The sequence below is a fragment of the Micropterus salmoides genome, unplaced genomic scaffold, assembly GCF_014851395.1.
Source record: "Micropterus salmoides isolate LMB-PRFRI ecotype aquatic unplaced genomic scaffold, ASM1485139v1 Ms_hic_scaffold_14, whole genome shotgun sequence".
Taxonomy (NCBI): Eukaryota; Metazoa; Chordata; class Actinopteri; order Centrarchiformes; family Centrarchidae; genus Micropterus; species Micropterus salmoides.
In genome coordinates, this window is record NW_024040485.1 from 31,265,413 (window position 1) to 31,284,838 (window position 19,426).

At 40.7% G+C, this 19,426-nt stretch overlaps 1 protein-coding gene across 4 annotated transcripts in view; it reads left to right on the plus strand.

Moving 5' to 3' along the window:
- The first annotated feature begins 4,940 nt into the window (after nt 1-4,940).
- LOC119902692 (cytolytic toxin-alpha-like) overlaps nt 4,941-19,426 on the plus strand; it is a 30,083-nt gene continuing 15,597 nt past the window's right edge. The window contains exons 1-3 of one of the 4 annotated variants that reach the window (XM_038719031.1): nt 4,941-5,086; nt 11,322-11,453; nt 14,048-14,166. The gene's annotated coding sequence lies outside the window, so the exon portion shown is untranslated. Of the gene's footprint in view, nt 5,087-11,321; nt 11,454-14,009; nt 14,167-19,426 lie in introns of those variants that run through there. The other 3 variants (XM_038719029.1, XM_038719030.1, XM_038719032.1) reach the window with 3 other exon arrangements.

Consider the following 19,426-nt stretch of genomic DNA (forward strand, 5'->3'; position numbering starts at 1 on the left):
GAAGAAGAGACATTCTTCTCCTTTCAACAGCAAAGACCTGAACGAGTGGTTGGACTGTAAAGAGAGAGAAGTCTACACCTTAATGTCTTTAACCAACATGATGAAAAACACCAAGATCATCCCGTCTCAAACACACCTGTACAGGGAAACCCTCAGTGCAGAGCATGCTGTGTGTTTTGTTTTCACCTCCCTGGGAAGTGCTGAACCGTACCTCTCAGCTTTATCTAACTACTTAAAACAAACAGCCGAACCAGACAACCCTCAAGATGTAGAGAAGGAACAATGGTTCACCTCAAAAGAAATAACAGATGCAATGAGGAATAAAGCAAAGCTCTTCAGTGACTTTGCAGAGGCCAACAAGGAGAACAAGAACATAAAGTTCCTGACAGTGGGATTAACAAATGAGACACAGAAAGGTTCAAGCATCTACCTTTATGAAGACGGCTTTTCTGTCAATGAGAACTTCGAGCCGCCTTCAAAGCCTGAAACAGTAACAGCAAGTGACATAAAGCACAACAGTGTGACACTGAAGATTTCTGCACCCAGATTTGGAGCAGAGAACATCACCTCCTACTCTGTAGAGTACTGTGTCAGAGGAGAGGATGGATGGCAACAAGAGACAGCATCAAAAGCTGGAGAGTCACAGTGAGCCATCTGAGTCCTAACACAGAGTATATGTTCAGATGCAGAGCAGTGACCTCAGCAGGTGTTGGGCCGGCCAATGAAGCCAGTGGTTCCATTAAAACCTTACCTTGCAGCCCTCCTGGAAAACCTCAAGTTGAACCAAACTCAAGTGAGATCTCAGTCAGCTGGGAGAAACCTGCTGAGCTTGGACAAGATGTCCAGATTTTGAGCTACATCGTGGAGTACGCCAAAACAGACAACAGGGTGAAAGAGGAAGATCTCCAATGGAAGCAAATGATGTCGAGAGCTGAAAAGGCGATCATTTCAGGGCTTCAGCCAGAGACAGAATATGTTGTCAGGGTCAGATGTGACTGTGGTGCAGCTGGAAGAAGCAAGGAGAGCATCTCTGTTAATGTCTGCACAACGACATTTAAACGTCTCACAGAACTCCTCAAAAGTAGAAGTGAAAGGATAAATTCTGAATCACCTTCAGTTTACAAACTGCCTCTGAAAGAAGAAGATACGGACATTGATGGATGTAGAAGATACAGTTTTGGAAAAGAAAGCACGAGGAAAAATCGCACAATAATGTTTTTTGGAGCGACCGGATCTGGAAAGGCGACTCTGATCAATGGACTGATCAACTACATTCTAGGTGTCGAATGGGAGGATTCATATCGGTTTAAGTTAATTGATGAGGGTCAGTCGACGTCACAGGCTGAAAGTCAGACCTCTGAAGTCACTGTGTACAAAATCAACCACCAGGAGGGTTTTAAAACAGAATACTCTCTGACCATTGTTGACACTCCAGAGTTTGGAGATACAAGAGGCTTAATAAGAGATGAGAGCCTCACAGAACAGCTGTGTAATCTCTTCTCTGCTGAGCTTGGTGTCAGTGAAATTGACGCTGTGTGTTTTGTAGCTCAGGCTTCTTTAGCTCAACTCACGCCAACACAGAAATATGTGTTTGACTCCATACTCTCAATCTTTGGCAAAGATGTGGCAGAAAACATCAGGGTTCTGGTGACATTCGCAGACGGCCAGCGTCCACCAGTTCTAGAGGCAATCAATGCTTCAGGTGTCCCATGTCCTAAAACAAGAGACGGGCTGCCAGTTCACTTCAAATTCAATAACTCAGCTTTGTTTGCAGACAACAAATCATCTGCAGCAGGCAGCATGAGTGGGGATGATGAGGATGAAGATGGAGGCTTTGATCAGATGTGTTGGAACATGGGGACAAAAAGCATGAAGAGGTTCTTTGCTGCTTTGAATCAAATAGAAACCAAAAGCTTGACGATGACGAAGGAGGTCCTCAGAGAAAGACAGCAGCTCAAAAATTCAGTTGAAAACTTGCTGAAGCAGTTCAAACTTGGTTTAAACAAACCTGAGAAGAATCAAGAGGCAAGCCTGAAGAAAAACAAGGGCTTTTGGGAATCTCTTTTAGAAGTAGGGTATGAATGTGCACTTGTGCTTGCTGATGTACGGAATCTGATAGACAGCACTGCAAAGTGTTTAAACAGACTTAAAGAGATAGCACTGAAACCAGATCCTCCGTGCACTCCAGAGTACATCGACAAGCTGATTGAGAGGGAGAAATCGGAGGCCAAGCCAGGCTGGAAGCAACGAGTTCAGATCCTGAAAGTAGTGAGTGGAGTGAAAGAACAAGACGACGATGATAATGATGATGAAGATGATGTTAATAATGAAGAAGATAATGATGAAGAAGATGAAAATATTAATAATGAAGAAGATATTTATAAAATGATGATGATGTCAGCATCTTGAATATGGTGACATCATGTTTATTTCTATTAGAGAATGCACAAGATGAAGAACTTGATGTTAGTGGAATCTTCTTGTTGAAGAAGATAATGATGAAGAAGATGATTATGTCAGTACCGTGAAGATGGTGACATCATGTTTCTTTTTATCAGAGAAAGTACATGATAAAGAACTTGATGTTGGTGCAATCCTCTTGTTGAAGAAGAAGATGATAATGTTTGGATTTAGGAGGATTTATTGACAGAAATGCAATATAATATCCATAACTATGTTTTCAGTGGTGTATAAAGACCTTACATAAAGAACCGTTATGTTTTTATTACCTTAGAATGAGACATTTCTATCTACAGACACAGCGGGTCCTCTTACATGGACGCTGTCTTGTTTCTACAGTAGCCTGAACAGACAAACGGCTCTACGGAGCGTGTTTCGTCACTTTGTTTAATACATACAAAGAAGAAGGAAGAAGAAGAAGTAATAGTTGTAGTAGTAGTAAAGCGCTCAGAGATAACTGTTGTTGTGATTTGGCGCTATGTAAATAAAATTGAACTGAAATTGTTAGAGCCGCTGGTAGCAGCCGTGTGTTTTGGTTGCTGTCCATGTGTTTTCCCAGTATGCTAAGCAGGTTGTGCAATCCCCGGCTGAGGATTGGCTGGTTTCGGTGAGGAACCGTTAGTATGTATATTGTTTGCTGGTTGCAGCAGCTTCACTTCTGTGGCCTGTTTGTGTTTGTTACTGTTATTACTGAGAGTCAGTATTTATTTTGTTGAGAGTAGTCTTTGTGTTAGCTGTTTAGCTAAAGACTCTGTTGCAGCAGTTTATTTCACTACTGAGAGTCAGTAAGTGTTTATGTTGTTGTGTTTATTTTTGTTAAGAGACACCCTTGAGTTAGTTTGTGTTTAACCGTGTGTCTGCAGAGTTGGGCTAGGTTTTAGAGTAAGTACTTTTTGAGTTAGTAATCCCTGTTTTGGAGGGATCTCTTTTTGTTATCTTGAGTTTATGTTATCACAGCACCCACTTGCCCAACTTTAGTTTGTTAAAACCTTAAACTTTTCCACCATACCAAGTGCATCTGGTTTATGCATACGTCCCCTTTCCCCTGGTGAGCTGGGACGTAACAAAATTGAATAGTAGTGGTAGTAGTAGTATTATTTGGACAAATGGAACACCGCATGTATTATTTAGCACACGAGCCGACAGAGCTTGTCACCACTGTAGCTCCTCCTTTGAGCTTACAAAGGGAGGGGTGAGCGGTGACTAAGCCGTTGGTTGCAATTCACAACCCTCACCACTAGATGCCACTAAAACTTACACAGTGAACCTTTCTGCCCTGCTGGGGAAATGTTTCACTCCTCTCCAGCTACCAGTCCACACTCCGTACTGACTTCATACTGGACTTCAAACAGCATCCCTCCAGTTCCCAAGCTAAGGGACCCTACGGACCCCAAAAGCTGAGTACATGGCTAACACAGGAGTGGAACTTCTCCAGCTTCCATAGTGATCAGGAAGATTTTTGTGACACAGATAAAAAAGAACCAAACAGGACAGAGAGTGATGTACTGAGACAGAGTCTCCATACTGAGACACCGACACTTCAGTTATTCTGACCAACAAAAGTAGAAATGTGTTCGACATAAAGAGAGAAACTGCTAACTTGTTTGTACAAACGTATTCCAGCAGGAGTTATCTGCAGGAAATCACAGATTTACCGTGTGTGCTGATAAATGTTTGAGTGTGCTGGAAGCATTAACTGGACAACTTCCTGCCACCATTTGACCTTTCTGCATTCTGATATGTATCATTTACTTTGTGTACTTATATTCATCTTACTGTCCACTATGTGTACCAGTGTTTCAGCTATAATGAACATCTGTGAGATAGTTTTATCTTCTGCCTACTGTTCCTGTGAGAACTATCATAGTATTAAGGTATCAAGGCTGAGAACAGCTTTCTCGTAGACTCCACAGTTATCTCCTGCATTAAATCCCTGAGTTATCCTTTCCTCTGGACCAGAGTATGTGTATAAATAAATAAATGTTATTATTCGAAGTGTTGTCTGTCGTCCTCTGATGTGTCAGAGTCGCCTTCTTTACCTTCTGCAGCTTCGTTTTCTCTTTCAGGTCAGATGTTACACTGCTGACATCCACTTTATCCATCATGCAGCAGTGCTGGGAAGTAACTAAGTACATTTACTGCACTGAAGTACAGTTTTGAGGTCCTTTTACTTTACTTTTTTTCCATTTTATGTTACTTTGTGTGTAGTTTTTAGCTTTAGTTACAATTTACTTTACAGATTGAGAAGATATATAAAAACATATTTTTAAAGATTAAACCAAATCCAACTTTTTTGACTTGTGGCCTCTCACAAAATTCAGTGTCTGTTTGAGGCCCCAGGGGGACGGTTGCAGCTCTCCTTCCTGCAGTTGTGGAGTGGATACAACAATCAGTAATAAGGCTCAGTGTTTTTTTTTATTTCCCCCCCTTTGGTAACGTGTCTGAACACTGAGAGGTGGAGCAACACTGAAAGAGGAAAAATCACATTCCTCAATGAAAGTGAAAGTTAGTCTGAGAGACTGCAGAGCTGCAGTCGAGTCGAGTCTCTCTGTTTCTCTCTGTTTGAAAATTCAACTGAATCAACAGGTTTTCCTCAACAAAACATCAGAATCTCTGACAAACACCGGTGAGTACAAATTCAATAAAAACTAGAATCTGACTTTGTTACATCTAAAAATATTACACCAGATAAAAATGTGTCATTTTTAATTAAACAACATTTATAGATAATATAGAAACAATATAACAGATAAAAACCAAACCAAAGTGACTGAAGTCACAGTGAGCCTTAGTTTAAGATGGTTAATCCGCTTTCTTCGACCTGTTTCCTGTTACTTTGATTTGTATTTAGTGACTGATTTTAATGAGTTGAAAATATGCTTTAAAGGAGCGTTTGTCTGTTTAAGATAAAAAAAACAACTGTTGTTTATGTCTGAAATAAACTGAGCAACAAGTAATTAAAATAAGAAGAAAACCCATTTGCAAACAACAGGCCCACCATTGGTGAAGTGTCTGGACACTGAAAGGTGCAGAAACACTGAACACATTCCTCAGTGAAAACGTGTTTGAAAGTTTGTCTGTCAGACTGCAGAGCTGCAGTCAAGCACAGTTTCTCTGTTTCTCTCTGACACTACTGCCCTAGAAAGACTAAATGCAGAAACTGTCAAAGTAAGTAGCTGCATTTAAAACATTTAAGTATCAAAAGTAAAATGTATTATTGGTCATGAGGGGTGGTGATGGAACAGTGGATAAGTGTTATATAATAGCAACAATCATAATATATTTGATCAATACATTAATGTATTCAGGCAATTCAGTATTCTGTTGCTTGGTTGTGTGAAGCTGTTGGCTACTCATTTGGAATCTTGCTTGTGAAACAAAAAGTAAAAGTATTTAAAGAAATGTATAGAATTATGCCTGCAGCCCCTGCCCACCAAAATGTCGTCCTTGCTTCGGTCTACAGGTCACACTTTTTCTGAGAAATCAGCCTGACTCTCTTCTGCTTCTACTTCTGTCAATGAATAAAGATCAGATGTTGTTTTTTCCTCAGACACAAAAGCAGAAACCACAGAACAGCCTCAGAGGATCAGAAACGTTTCTACTGTAAGCATCCTGATGCTGTTTTGAAACTGAAGATTTTACAGAAGAAAGTCATACGTGCCATATCATGGTCCAAAGTAAATGACTGTATTCTGATTTACTTTCCCTGCAATAAATACAAGACCAGAAAAAAGCTCTTAGAAAGGGCAGACGTAAACTTGTATATATTTATATATATATATATATATATGTTGTTGGTTTCAGTTTAAGTTGTTTTAGCTTTTAGTGTCTTAGGGTCATTGCTTAGTCTGAGGTGGGTTGTTACAGTATAATATGTGCACAAATGTAGACGTGTTAGTAAATTTATATATTAAATACTATCTGCTTATTGTCTGGCCCCCTTTTCTCAAGCTTCGGAGAGCTCATCAGGGTGTCCCATTTCACATATCTCCATTATGTCATATGATTTACTTGTATTTTAACTGGCCGTCTTACTTGTATTAGGATAGAGAGGCCCAACTTTGGAAATTGTTTTAAATCTTTTTAATAATGCAAGAGATGGAATATTTTGTCACCCAGATGTTTAGAGAGTCTTTGAGAATTCAGATCTCATATCTTCAAAACAGCGGAAAGCAAAGTTTAACAACATATTTGTTTTTTTAGAAAATCAGACACTTAGCTCTGTGAGTTGAATGTACCATACATGGGGCTAGACCACGATCCAGCTAACTAAATCGTCGTTTGTAGGTTTAGGCTGAACAACTTGTTGGTACAGATACATTCGAATCCAGCTTTTATTGAATTGACATATCCAGCCTCAACAATCAGACCAAGCTAACACACATATGAACAATATTAATAATAATATGTTTATTTGTTAAGCACTTTTCAGTAAATTTACATTTATTAATTTAGCGGACGCTTTTATCTAAAGCGAATTACAATTGCTATACATGTCAGAGGTCGCACGCCTCTGGAGCAACGAGGGGTTGAGTGTCTTGCTCAGGGACACATTGGTGTCTCACAGTGGATTTGAAGCCGAGTCTGTCACACCAGAGGCATGTGTCTTATCCACTGCTCCATCACCAGCCTGTTTTGAAAAGTGTGTTTTTATCTATGTTTATAAGAAAATACAGTAGCTGTGGATTGTTAATGTTAATTCATTTAACAGTTTAAGCACCTTGAAAGCAAAGTCATCTTAGGACCTCCGAGACGAAGCCTTGTACATAAAGGCTTTACTTATGAAACAATAGCAGTATTGTGTCCACTAATTATGTCTCCAAAGGAAAGCTTGAACAGAACAAAGCAAGGATTATCTATGTTCTTTCCACACAAACAGTTTTTCTGTTCTAGTTACTTATTAAAGGTGATTACACTGCATGACCTGAGATTAAAGGAAGAAACACTTTGTGCACAGGCTACAGTCACAAATGACAGAGCAGGCTGAAAGAGGGGCAAAGGTCATAGGTCCATGATGCTTATTCTGCCGCTCACAAAGCTTTAATGATTCTCCATGGTTAAGTAGGCTACGCAGATAAATTGTCTGTTTTAACTCTGTTTATTGTTGATACACGATCAGGAGTCTGCACAGGATGTTTTATTTTGAAAATCGTGCCAATCTTGTCTCATGTTGTAATGCTCCATGACATGTTTTATCTATTACACAATAGATTTCCAAGAGCAAATGTTCTTAATAAGAAGTTCGTTATCTCTCCCTTAAACAGCCTCACTCGATTCGTCAACAATGAAATTTCACGTCATCAAATTTTTATCGTTGATTACGTCAACTAATCCTTGCAGCCCTATTCGTTCCCTCAGTAAACACTTTCCTGATGAGTTTATGGTCTCAGTCGCTAGTTTCAAGTCTTCTTCAACACAGCATGATGTTCATTTAGTAAATTATGGTCCCATTTAGAGGAACAGAGACCAGGAAGCAGGGGAGGCTTTAGGGCGGGACAATGTTGTGATTGACAAGTTGCTACCATGGCAACCTGTCAGGCGTGGAAATGCGTATCCCTCCCCAGTTCCCCCCTCTCATCCAAATATGGTCACTTCTGGTTCCAAAACAACTGGTGACAACCAATCGGTACGTCTCGAGGTTTGGAAATTTGTTGTTGTTGTTTTTTTTCACCAGATTTTGAACAACTCTCACCTGATGGACACAAACTTTGTGTTAAGTCCTGCCCCCTTACTCTGCCTGTGATTGGCTAACCCTAACCCTTGAAAAAATGTACGCCTTCAAAACGCCAGTCCACAGACCAGTGGGTGACATCATGGTGGCTACGTCCACTTCTTTTATACAGTCTATGTTAGCGGCTCTGTCCTGATCTTTAATGGGTTTAGGGAAGTGACTCCTTCCTGCTTTCTTACAGTGCAGACGCTGCTTGCTCTTGCCTCTCCTTGCATTCTTTTGCTTAAACTCTCTTTTTTGTTTTTCGTGCTAGAAATCAGCAGCTCTTGGATACTTTTAAATCACTGGGACTGTCAGATAAAGTTGGCTCTTGCCATACTTTAAAACCTTTTATGATCTTAGTGCTACGCGAGTGCGGCCTATCAATAGCACTAGCCTGTACTGCAGTGACTGGAGTTATAGCTAATGCTAATTAGCAACAAGATGCCCCCCTTCTCCACGGACGACTTCTACAAACTTCTACAGAAAATTGCAGTGCTGGAAACCAAGATCACAGGTTGGAAGTGAATGTGGAAGTGAATGGATTATGTGGGAATGACACCACTTTACCGTGGACCTAAAACAGTGGACAAGAGCATGCTAACACACGGCTAATTAGCACCAACAAGGCTACCAAGAAGCAGGAGGCCTGTGTACTGGGTAATAAATCTAAAAGTGGGAGTCCTCCCTGGAACTCGAGAGAACCAGTAACAGGCAGAACCCAGCGCCCTGAGATTTGTGATGCGACTGGCTGGCCGGCATTATCATCCAGGCAGAACGCCTCTTCAACCCCTGTTCTTGGTAGGACACAGCTGTGGACAGCTGCGAAAGGGAGAGTTAGCATCAAACCTCCCCAACAACCGAGTGTGCAACAGCAGAACAGATTTTCACCACTACTGCAGGAACCTGGATCTCTGTCTGATGACCTGGATAACATCCCGTCCTCACACAGAAGGGTAAGGACTGAGAGCAAATCAGAAAGTAAAAGGCTGCAGGGAAAGCTAACGACTGGGCCTCAAACTCTGATTGTGGGTGACGCTGCTGTAAACGATGTAAGAAGCATGTGCAGTAAGAACACCAAAGTACTCTGCTTTCCGAAGGATACGGTGTCTGACTTGGCAGAAAGAATCCTGCATATCGTGGCTGAACATCCTGTTGTGAAAAACATCATACTGCACATCGGGACCAGTGATGTTGTGAAACAGTCTGAAGTGTTGAAAGAGGACTTTAATAATCTGTTGAACACGGTCAGCTCTCTGAATGCTGAGGTGTTTATCAGTGGCCCTATACCGCCAATCCGAAGAGGAGCTGAGAGATTCAGCAGATTGATGGCTTTGAACACGTGGCTCTCAACAGCATGTACTGTCCATTCAGTGCATTTCATCGAAAACTTTCACTTTCTGTGGGACCGCAGGCATCTTTTTAAGGCAGATGGACTTTGCCTTAACAAGTCAGGAGTAAAATTGTTCAGCTCCAACCTGTTTTACTTTCTGCATCACTCATCTGTTCCCTCTGCCAAGGACAAGAGACAAGAGGAATCTAAACAAGAAGAAGACATAACACAACACGCCAGAAACCTTGAAGGAGAGCCACCTCAGCCCCCGCCGGAAGAGAGCTCTGATCACGGGAGACATCTGAGCCAAGGGGAAGAGTCTCCACCTCCCTCACTGAAAACCGACAGTGAGGATTCAACATCTCTACCCCCCCAATCCCCACCTTCAGACACACTTTCTCTCCTCTCCCCCCTGTTGGACTTCACTGATCACATGGAAGACCTGGTTAGAGCTGGGACCAAATTTACTCCCCGCTCCTTCCCTCACTCCACTCCCATTTTCTCTACCCTAAACCCCCCTCACCGTCCACCTCCACCTCTGGTTCTAAGTCCTCCAGGTTTGACACATCTGTCAAAAGTACAGCGCCCACCCGTCCTCCCGCTCCACAATGGCGAAAAAGCCCAGTAAGCTCTGTCTGATATGTGCTGGGTCCAGGCTACAAGGAAAATAGCACTCATGACTCTTCCCAGGACAAGCCGGGGCCCAATGTGCAGGTAGTCGTCTCCATCCCTGTCTTGACAGGTAACAGAAAAAGCATGGTGAATGTGTTAAGAAACAGGAAGCACTCAACATATCCTGCACATTTAGTATTAATTCCTCGTCAGCCGCAGCCTGTCGAAAAAAGTGGGCCAGATAACGTTTTTAACACAATAAAATTAGCTTTGTTAAACGTTAGGTCTTTGGCAGGAAAAACATTTTAAATCAATGATTTTATAATAACTCACAATCTTAATTTCATGTTTTTAACTGAAACTTGGTTGGACCAAGATAACAGTGCAGCTGTCCTTATCGAGTCTACCCCTCCCAACTTCAGTTTCATGAGTGAAGCTAGAGTGCATAAGAGAGGAGGTGGAGCTGCCATTTAGTTTAATGACTCCCTCCAATGCAAAAAGATGTCATATGGGAATTTTGCTTCTTTGAATATGTGGCTCTTCAGCTGAATTCCTCTTTTCGAGCTATTTTTCTAAATATCTACAGGATCTTTACATTGGCTTCCTGTATGTCAAAGAATTTATTTCAAAATCCTGCTGTTAGTTTATAAAGCACTAAATGGTTTAGGGCCAAAATACATTTCTGATCTTCTGCTTCGTTATGAACCATCCAGACCTCTCAGGTCGTCTGGGATCAGGTCTGCTTTCTGTCCCCAGAGTCAAAACTAAACAAGGAGAAGCAGCGTTCAGTTATTATGCTCCGTATATCTGGAACAAACTCCCAGATAACTGCAGGTCTGCTGAAACAGTAAATTAAGACTGAAGACTTTTCTTTTACACTGCACTGTAACTTTTACTGTCCTGTTTTCTTTTTCTTTGTTTTTAGCTTTTAATCATTGCTTTTTTCCATTTAACTCTTTTAACCCTGATTGTAACACTGTAACTTTTATTATATTTTATGTTGCTTTTAAACTTTTTTATATTTCCCTGTTTCTTTATGTTTTATGTAAAGCACTTTGAATTACCTTGTTGTTAAAATGTGTTATACAAATAAACTTGCCTGCCTTGCCTTACACTCCAGCATCTATAGCAATCATTATCTGCACAAACAGTGAAACACGTCAGTTACCTCTAAAAGCCTTTTCTCTTTGTCTCTTTGGCGATCAGTAGAATCCCTTCCGTGCTGCTGTTAGAACTCAACTGATGATGTGAATCAGCCTTCAGGCTCCGTTGTTGGGACTTCAGTCTGCAGCTGCAGAAACAACTTCCAACTGCCTGAAATGTACTGAAACCAAACAGGTAGGTGTTCTGATTTAAAGCAGCAGTCGATAACAATTGAACATACAATGCAAAACGTTCCTCGCATCAGTCTGCTAAGCCCCGCCCACCAAACTCACAAAACTAACTGGGGACCATGTTCCATTTTGCTTTGATTCTCCTCAAAGATGCCCCCTCCGGCCCAGGGCAGAGTGTCGCAGGCTACTAGAGGCAGCTATCCAATGTCTAACGGGATAAGAGCTAGTTTACCACTGCCCCCCCTCAAAAGTTATTCCCCAAGCTATTATTACCAGCGCCATGGCATCAGACATTGTGAGCCCGAAGCTCTGTGTGGAGCCAGGAAGTGATCAAACAGTGTTTTGTACTGCGTTGTTATTTGCAAAGGAGGGACGGGCAGGCCTTTCATTGCTGCTTGTTGTTTCTCAGACATTGTGTTTGCTAAAGATGCATGTTTGGAGGGGGTCACAAGCAGTGATTGACAGTGTGCTACAGACTCCTCCTGAATTGGCTGTTTTGTTTAGGAAGCGGTGGATTCTTGCAAACGGCATTAGAGGAGCCTGATGTAAGTACTGCTACTACTGTCAGGATAAAGTGACAGCTCAACTGAACTCAAAGTGTGAACTCATCTGTCTTTGTGAGACTGGAAAAACAGAGTTAACCGAGTTACCCAAAAGTTAGCTGGCTAACCCACTGATCCTGTGAGAGGACAATTATATTTAACCACATGGTACCTGCCACCTATTTCCACAAAAAACGCAAATAACATACCCAAAGTAAATCAGTAATAACTCCTCAACCATTAGGTATGGTGCATAATTCTGGTCTCCTTTGAAAGGTCAGAGGAATATGAATCAACTGAACCTATTTATTTTTCTATTAAAGAATAAATGGAGATGCAATATAGGAAAATCTATTTTCATCCCCGCCTGGTAAAAAAGATATATTTTTTATGCAATAAACCATCAAAATCATCATCCAACTCATTATAATGCAACTGAATATCTTCTAATATTTGATGAAAAGAAACTAATATGCAACAGTAATTACACAATTTTTTAAAAATATACCAGTTATAATAATATGTTTTGGCCATATTACTGTTTATATGTTCACTTTTATTGGGAATTTTCTTCAAAACACTATTTCTCTCCAGACAACCACGTTCCAAATAACATAAAGCTTCTAAAACACTGCAATACTGATAAAAACAGTGAATATTGATCAACATTCCTATGACCGAAAGAACTCCCATGCTTTACAGGTGCACAAGTTGAAAACAGAACAGGGCAAGTAAATGGGCTCTTTCTCTTTGTATTGAAGAGACAAGTGGATTGGTATACTGCATGTCTGTGTAGCTCCTACGGGTCGGCCAGTAGAGGCCAATAAAGACCGCCTCCCCCAAAGCAACTCTTCTGCTCTCCTTCAATTTGACGAGAGAAACGAAATTTAGCAGCTCACGGACCTCACCAAGATGGCGGCACGCGGCGTAGGGCTCTATTAACACAGAATATCAGCAGTTTTTGGACTGAAAACAGCGAAAACAACAAAAGTAAGTCAGCGGTTGTAACTGTAAATGTATATTGCTGCATTTGTTGTTGTTATTAGTTGGCTAATTATTTGAGTGATTTGAGCAGAAGCTGAGCTTTTTTTAGAGTGGTCGGACTGCGGTGTGGGATGAGAGGAGAGGCACATGGAAAGCAACTTGTGCAGCCATGTCCAGTGATTGCAGAGTGATGTATGTTGTGAAATAAGTTTCATCCTTAAGTTGATATATAGAACTTGTGATCAAACAGCAGCTTATTTCCACCTCCAGCAGCTACAGAGTAACATGATGCTTCATGTGGAGTCATGTTTGTCTCTGATAGCTCTGTGTTCGGTCTCCAGCAGCTCCTGAGGGAAATATCTGGCTCTATCGCTGCTAAATGCTGCACTGTGTTCACCAGATGCTCTCTAACTGTGTCTATCTGCTGTTTGTTTCTATCTGCTGAAAGTCCCGATAAAGTTCCATAAAGCAGAGAAGTTGCAGATTCAGCTGATAATTCAGAGACACCGACACATTATTCCATTGTTTTCACATTATTATAAAAAATGCATTATAGTTGCTTTAAATGCAAAAACAATGTTTGTTGTTTTATATGAAAGTTTCCTTTAACTTAAAATTAAATTAGAGAAAAGGTTGTGGTGTATAACATATGTGCATTTGACCATTACAGTTTAACATAATATTCTGCAGCTGGGGAGAGGGACAGTGAACCCTTATGGGGAAGTAATGATTGATGGGTGTGCAAAGAGTGAACCCTCCTATGGAATTTGACATCTGACCCAGTGTTAGGGGGAGTAGAGATTAGTGTGTATGAAGGGACTGTACCCTTCTGTGGTGTCTAACAGATGTTTACACTTATTCTACAGCACTGTGCCCTTATATGGTCTTTAGCAGAGACCTAAACATGTCCTATATAAGCTGTGTTCGATGTACAGAGAGACAGAGTGGCCATCGGGCTGGGTCACTCTCCAAGCTGCTGCAGAGCTTGTAATTGATGCTGAATTCTCTGATGTAATAAACTTTATAACCAAGAACAGTGTCAAGCGGATTTCTTCTCAACACATCATCGCAGCATTATCGTTCGGACACCACAGAAATTGGCGACCACGAAGGGACCGTGTTGTGCCTGAATTCATCGTTCCATCACAGGCTCCATCGAGCTGACTCGCGCTCCAGACGCTGGCGTATAGGGTGAGTTTTCTCATAAACTGTGGGCGCTGGTCAGTTCGTGTGTCTGTGTGTGCGTTAAAGGGTACACCGGTTCGATCCCGTGTGAATGCTTGCGGGTGGATGTGTGAGAAGACTCCGTTCTAAATTGTGTGTGCGTTGTGGATAACGCAAAAAGGTTGTGTGTGTGTGAATGTAATGAAGACAGATAGATGGATATAAAAGGAAGAAAAAGGAACAGCCTAGGAGTAACGGGAAGTGAGGTTTCATAACTTTGCAAAGATTAAGAATATGGGCCCTCAGATTCTTATAACCGTAAGTCATGTGGGATGGAAATTACTGTCGCGTGAAACTAGGCTTTAAGGAATAGGTAAATTGGAGTAAGGGAAAAAGAGAGAGAGTGCAACCCTGGCCAGGGTCATTCGGCTTGAATACAAATTAATAAGGATAAGGAAGAAAATATAAGGATTAGGACGCCGCAGATCTGGACAAAAAGCCCTTGAAAGGTGATCTTAGATGGGCCGCAAATCCTGGAAAGGAACTAGGTGAATTTTCGGGTCCGTTCAAAGGAACTGGGAGCTTGTAGAAGAAAATTTAATTGTAAGTTACCTCTCGATACATGTGTTGACGAACTATGTCCGAAGTGGCCTCTCATTAAATATCTGCAAACTCGAGGTAGCATAAATTTAGGAAGGAAAATAATAAAGGAAAAGGGTGCGGCGGAAGCATGCTGTATAAACAGTGTGAAGAAATGCATTCTTGTTGACTGGATAGCTATTGTGTGTGTGTGGAGAGCTGCTCCTGCTGTGTCTCGGTTGTGTGTGTGAGAAATAGGAGAAGCCTAGTGTGTGTGAGAGAGACTATGCAGAGGACAATAAGGCTAGGATTCAAGAAAACATATCACTCTTAAAAATGATGGGTTAAAAATAACCCAACTTGGGTTGTTTTATAACCCAACCACTGGATCAATATTGCACCAGACCAGCAGTAGTTAGTTTGACCCAGCAAGATGGGTCAGTGATATTTAACCCAACAGATTGAGTTAAATATTCCACCCAAATGCTGGGTCAAATTAATTACAATTATGGGTTGATTTAACTACATATTAGTTATATAATGTACCCAAATGCTGGGTCAAATTAATTACAATTATGGGTTGATTTAACTACATATGTGTAAAATTAACCCATATGCCAGATTAAGTCTAACACATTCAGTACAATTTAGAAAATAAATTGCAATTGACTACCCATTTAAAACTCTTAAACTTCAAACCTAGGACAGAATACATGCGAGATTTAGGTATATAATATATTATGCAATAAACACTTAAACAATACAAAAAACAAAACAATGGAATCTTTGAAAATTTATTACATTAATATCGACAATATATATCCTGGAACTGGTGCAGTTCTCTCAGGTTGAAACACATCCAGAATTTTGATTAAACTGGTTAAACACTCGACAGGCCAACACTCAGCAGCTCTATTTTGAACAAATTAAAATTCCTAAAAGCTGCTATTAAGCTACTTGCAAGCAAGTATTCTAGTTTTAAAAAACGTAACCATTTTTGACTCCCCTCCTGGAATTTCATAGATCACATTTTGCATGAATTTCCACACATGCTCACATTGTTTTGGGTATTCAACGTCAAAGACAAAAAATGCCTTAAAACAGACATCAATGGCCTGAAGCAGTGTTTCTTGCTCCAGGGCCTGTCCAGATATTATTACGAATGCCTGAGATGCACTCCCGTCATTCCCCAGCGTCAGGACGTGGGGGTATGGCTTGGACGCCTTGGCCTCATGGAGGTACTCGACCATGTTTATTCCAGGCTAAAAAAGGAAAATACGAAAGTGAGATATACAAGAGTGCGAGTAAGGACCAAATGTCTACCGACTACTACAGTAAAAAAAAAATTGTAACTGTAATAGTCTACATTTCATTGCATAACGAAATATTCCAAACCTTTATTGATCAAGTGTTAGAGCATATAGCTCACATTACAGAAAATAACTAAAGGATTCAGACTTCAAATGACTTAAAAAGTCATAAATTCATTGATGATCTATCATTAAAATAAACATTCACAGAAAATGCGTGCGGCTCAACTTTTGTGTAAACTTTCTGATAAATGTGTTCATTTCGGAAATCAATACTTAGTCGGTGACTGTTTTAGAACATCAGTGCAGTGCTGTACAGAGGTAATCAGTGGCACTGGTGTTCTAGAAGCCCAGGATGCTTTGATACTGACCAACTTAGTTCAGCAAGTTCTAAGCTTGTAGAACCGCTATTTTCCAAATACTGTCTGGCTATATTTGATGCCTGTACCCAAAAGTATAATAAAACCTGAATATGCATGTGTGCGTGCAGTCTTGAGCGGAGATATATTGATAAAATGAATAAAGTTTTCTCTTCAGAAACTTGTGCTTCGAGGACTCACAGCCTTATGATCGATGAAGGCCAAGCTGCATTCAAAATTGGTGTGGCGTACCACTTTCGCACCGCGGCCACGGCCAACTTTGTATGTTGTGGGGGGGAGTAATCCTGGCAGCTGCCTCAGGGCAAGTTCCCCAACGCCATCTGTAGGAAGACATAGGTGTCAATACGATGTGAAATAGCATACCTTTGATTTCATAATACCAGCAATTTCGTCGCATAAATATCCAGCATTTTCCATAGCATTCCCTGCGCATTTACAAGATCTGCTGACAATAGTGGTGTTAAACCATCCAGGGGCAATGTTAGATTCCCCTCCTGCCTTGCCAGGTACAGGACCTTCTCTGCATAAATGGTCAGCCAAGTTTCAAAAAGCTTGGATGCAGCTTCCCCATGTAGCACAAGAAAGTCCTGTGCAATCTATAAAATGGAAGACACATTTTTTAATTCCAATTCAATGTGGCACACTTATAAAACATTATAAACAATGTATCCTCAAATGAAAGATCATTTTTCCCTATACCTACCATGCCTTTGGTCATTAGGCGAGGGAACTCTTCAAGGATTTGATCAATAGTCCAACTGTTTTCTCTGATCCACTTTTCCCTGTAGACTGCCGTGTTTTCCATATAGGTCTCTACCTGGCTGAGGGGCTGAGAATTGTTTCTCAACCATTCTTTAAACTGTGACGCACGTTCGTCTGATATGGTACATTCTATAAAGAACAACAAAGTTGTCAGTCACTGAAATATGGATGTTTTGCTTCATCAAATATATATTTTAATAATTACCTGGTATGAGAGGCCTTGCAAGAGCAGCATCATCATCTGGCGTTTGTGGTGATGTCGTCTGTGCCGTGCTCCGCGACCTGCTGGTTGATCTCAGCCGCTTCCTGATGTTCCGCAGCCTTTCCTCTAGGAATCCAGTGGCTGGCCGGTGGCTCTGTCCTGGGGTGTACCATATTTCCTGCCAAGAAATCAAAATCTTTAATGAATAGAGATGAGGCACGTTTGACTGACAGCATGGGCTACGGTTAGAACAGGGTTTGTCTGTACGTCTGTCTGTCCTCAGAGAAGTAGATCAATTATTGTTCCTGCTGCTTAGTGCATAACAGCACAGATATGTTTCAAGGAGGAGTGAGCTGTATTTTGTCTGTTAACTGACGGATTTAGCTTTTACGCTCAATGTATGCTGCTCCACGCTCCGTTGCCAAAAACAGTGCATTGAGGTTGTGACTTCCAGACAAATTTAAAGCCTCAAATTCCTGCGGGACAATAATTTTCACATGTACGAACCCTAGTGTCTATTATTTGGTGATGATTCGCCAGAAACAGGAGATCTAAATTGGAAATCTAGCAAAAACAGAAGGGGGCCTGTTGTAGAGCCCTCGGCTGACTCTAGTTAACTAAGTAAAGTTGAAATTGAGAATCGAATTGCAACCTTGAAAAAAAAAAAAAAACAAACAACCCAAATAAATATCTCAATGACATTTTTCAAAAAACACTCACGCTGCCACTGCTTGATGAGTCTTTCAAACAGGCAAATGACTGAACCAAACCCAAAGCCAGTGCCTTTTTGGTTTCTGATGTAGGACAGTAAAACAGAAAAGGCTTTTTTAATTTAAGTAAAATGAAAGTACATGTTGTACTTGTTACTTATGTTGAAATATATTAAATACGTCAACATTCCCATTTTGAAATTGAATTAACAGAAACCCTATTCTAAATATAAAAAAATTAATTACTTCTCTCCAAACTTCTCAACGAGGTACGACACCAAGATACGGACGAGGAGACGTCTCTGACTAGTTGTGATGACATTATCTTCATCAAGGCTCTCAACAATTTCCTTGCCATCATGTAAGCCTGTAAGAATCTGCCGGACATCCTGAGAAAATTTACACAAGAGACAACATTGCAGATCTCTTACTTTATGAAGTGAAAGGTGATACGAATTCAAATCGATATCACCATTATTTCAAACCTTTGCCTTGATTTCAAATAATGAACAGTTAGCTCACATCGCATCACAATGTGTTTCACTCTTTTCAAGCACTACTATTTGTACAGCAAAATATAAAAGTGTTTAAGGTGCTAATCAAATGAATTTAGCTGATAAGAAAATTACTAGTTTTTATCCAGGTGGATTTGCTAATTTAAGAAGAAAAAAAAAAGCATCTTGATCAATCAACATACACAAGATACATTCAATTTTGTTTCAAAATTTTAGCTTTGATTAATTGCCCAGCCTACTGTTGATTAAACAAAGTGACACCCAAGTCTTAAAGTGGAACTTACAAACTGTGGAATGATGTGTATTGTCTGTATCTGCTGATTTAGTGGTACCACAGCAGCTGCTTGATCCTCCATGGGGTTTGGAGGCGTGGCAGTTCGTGTGACATCAGAGATTGTAGGTGGGATAGCAGGGACAACAGCAGGTTCAACCTAAAAAAAAATCCAGGTCAATTTAATAAACAGTGGCAGCCACCTAGAATAGCTTGCTAAGCATCAGTAATGTAAACTCCTGAATGGATAGGAAACAAGGTGACAGGTGGGGGAGGGTCAAGAGTCAAGATATAAAACTGTGCATTTTTTTTACCACATCAAAAAACTGCATGCAGTATGCATGGTGTGACGTGTACTGGCTGGCATTCTCACAGAATGTATACTGTAGTGAACTGGTTGGTAAATGAGGTTAACCTCTTGCCCCTCTTGGTGTTGTGTGTTGTTGTGTGTGAAACAAACAAAAAAAGAGCTTAAGCAAAAATACTATTTCTATTGCATTACCTATTCATACGTCACCATGCAAAGGCAACAATAATCCAATTAGAAGATACAAGCTA